At 37.6% G+C, this 3,052-nt stretch overlaps 1 pseudogene; it reads left to right on the plus strand.

Annotated features, from left to right (window-relative positions):
* Positions 1-1,644: 1,644 nt before the first annotated feature.
* Positions 1,645-2,839, plus strand: LOC102016252 (annotated as a pseudogene).
* Positions 2,840-3,052: the final 213 nt, after the last annotated feature.

The raw sequence follows: 3,052 nt of genomic DNA on the forward strand, positions 1-3,052 counted from the left end.
AGCCTTCCAAGTGCTGAGATTACAGGCATGTGCCACCACACCTGGCATGTAGTATAATTTCAAGGGATTATATTTTGAGGGATTGTGATGTACCCTGCCTTACCTGTGTTACCCAGAATTGCTTTTGGTATTTTAGGTCTCTTGTGGCTCTAGATGAATTTTAGGATTGTTTTCTCTTAATTCTGTGAGATATGCTACTGGTATTTTGATCAGGATCACATTAAATCTGTGTAACAATTTTGGAAATATGGCCCTTTTCACTATATTGGTGAAATTTCACTACTGAAGAACAAGTGATAGGGGCTGGGGATTTAGCTCAGTGACACAGCACCTGCCTGGCAAGCGCAAGGTGGTGAGTTCGATTCCCAGTACTGGAAAACAAAACAAAACAAAACCAAAAACAAGTGATATATTTCCTTTTTCTGATATCCTCTTCTTCAGAGCACTGTAATTTTCAATGTAAAGGTCCTTTACTTCCCTCATTAGATTGATTCTTAAGTATTTCTTCTTTTTTGGGGTGGATGCTATTGTGAAAGATGTTGTTTCCCTAATTTCTCTCTCAGTGAGTTTGTTGTTTGTGTACAGGAATGGTATTGATTTTTGAGTGTTGACTTTGTATTCAGCTATGCTACTGAATTTGGTTATTAGTTCTAGAAGCAGTTTGGTGAAATTTTTAGGGTCTTCTATGTAGAGTATCATGTCATCTGCAAATAATGATAATTTAACTTCTTCCTTCTCTATCCTTATTTCTTTTATTTCTTTCTCTTGTCTAATTGCAAGGGTATTTTTGCTTCCAGGAATGAATTTAGGAGTACTGCTTCTCTTTCAGTTTCATCAAAGATTTGAGAAGTAGTGGCATTAGGTCTTCTCTAAATTTCTTTTGAATTAAGCAGTGAATCTATCAGGGCCTGGGTTTTTCTTTGTTGGTAGGTTTTTAATTGTCTTCAATTTAATTGACTGATATTGGTTTATTTAGAATTTCTCTGTCTTCTTGATTCAATTTGGTAATTCATATGTGTTATGGTTTGTGTCTAGATGTCCTCCCAAAGCCTCATGCAGTTTTAGATGGGGCTTTTTTGGAGGTGGCTAAATCTAGAGTCTGATTCACGGTGTAATGCTAGGATTAAGGGTGCTGGGGTTAAGGACAGGTGATTGCTGGACTAGTTCACTGATTGGACTGGCACTGCCCTAACCTGGTAGACTGGATACAATATAAGGGATAGAAAGTGGCTTGTTCCTTCTCTCCTCTTGTTACTTTGCTACCTTCTGGCCACCATGAAGTGGTTCCTTCTTGTTGCTTATGCTGTCCTCTGCCATATGCCACCCTGCCTTGGAGCTGTCAAATTATGGGTTGAAACTTCTCTAAAGTATAAACCAAAAAAATCTTTCCTGTTGGGTATTTTGTCTCAGGAATGAGAAAAGTAATTAAGATAGTATGTATCTAGGAATCTGTCCATTTCTTTTGTGTTTTCCATCTTTTTAGAATACAGGTTCTTGAGCAGCTTGCTCTGGGATCTTTTTTAGTGCCATCTGCTTGTGGCACCACCTCCTGCTCTTTCTACTGCCATGGAAGCCCTGGGTCACTCCTTGCACAGCTCTGCCTGACTCCCTGAACTAGCTGCTGATATTTGGAGTTCTTACAACATGGCAGACAGTGACAACAAAGAAGTCTGAACTTGGTCAAGATTTGGATGATGTTGAAGGAGAAGGAGAAGAAACATGCAAAAACAAAAAGCTTGTCAGCTGACTGTTCAGATGATGCAAAATCCTCTGATTCTTGAAGCCCTTCAAGAAAGACTGAACTGTACAGTGAGACCCTGTGTCAAAAAGAAGCAAAAAAGGAAAAAAAAAGAAAAAAGAAAAAAAAAAGAAAGACTTGATGGTCTGGTAGACACACTAACAGAATACTTTGAAAGCTTGTCTAGAGTGGTTAAAACAAGAGTGAATGCTCTCTACAAACTTCCAGTTAAATGTGTACAGATAGAAGCCAAATTCTATGAGGAAGCTCATGATTTTGAAAGGAAGTATGCTGTTCCCTAGCAACCTCTATTTGATAAGCAATATGAGATCATTAATGCAATTTATGAAACTACGTAACTAGATGAGGAAGATGAAATTTTGGAGGAACTGAAAGAAAAGGCCAAAATTGAAGATGAGAAAAAGGATGAGGAAAAACAAGATGCTAAAGGAATCCCTGAATTTGAGTTGACTGTTGTTAAGAATGTTGACTTGTTCATTGATATGGCTCAGAAACATGCTGAGCCTATTCTGAAGTATCTGAAGAACATTAAATGAAGTTCTAGATGCTGACCTCAGATGAGTTTTATCTTAGAATTTCACTTTGAACCCAATGAATACTTCACAAATGAAGCGTTGACAAAGACGTACAGGATGAGATCTGAGCCAGATGATTCTGATCCCTTTTTGTTTGATGGACCAGAAATTATGGGATGTACAAGGAGCAAAACAGATTAGGAAAAAGGAAGGAATGTCACTTTGAAACCCATTAAAAAGAAGTGGAAACACAAGGGATGTGGGACTGTTTGTACTGTGATTAAAATAGTTGCAAACGATTCTTTAATTTTTTTGTTCCTCCTGAAGTTTCTGAGACTGGAGATCTATCTTGATGCTGCTACTGAAGTTATCTTTGCTGCAGACTTTGAAATTGGTCACTTTTTGTGGGAGCATATAATCCCAAGATCAGTATTATAATTTACTGGAGAAGCTATTGAAGACAATGATGATGATTATGATGAAGAAGGTGAAGAAGTGGATGAGAAGGGGAAGAAGAAGGAGATGAGGAAAATGATCTAGACTATGACCCAAAGAAGGATCAAACCCCAGCAGAGTAAAAGCAGCAGTGACATAGGATATTTGTGGCCTGGAAGATAACCTGCTCTGTGATAGTCTAAACACAACTATTATTTACTTACAGCCTTATGTTTTTGTATTTTCTTGGCAGAGTCAGTAATTTTTAAAAAAGAATTGGTATTTTAAAGATCAATTGTTCTTGTGGTTTTTGTTTTTTCTTATCTGTTTGAGACAGGGTCAC

Source organism: Chinchilla lanigera, unplaced genomic scaffold (genome assembly GCF_000276665.1).
Source record: "Chinchilla lanigera isolate Chin_1 unplaced genomic scaffold, ChiLan1.0 scaffold00066, whole genome shotgun sequence".
In the NCBI taxonomy this organism is placed as follows: Eukaryota; Metazoa; Chordata; class Mammalia; order Rodentia; family Chinchillidae; genus Chinchilla; species Chinchilla lanigera.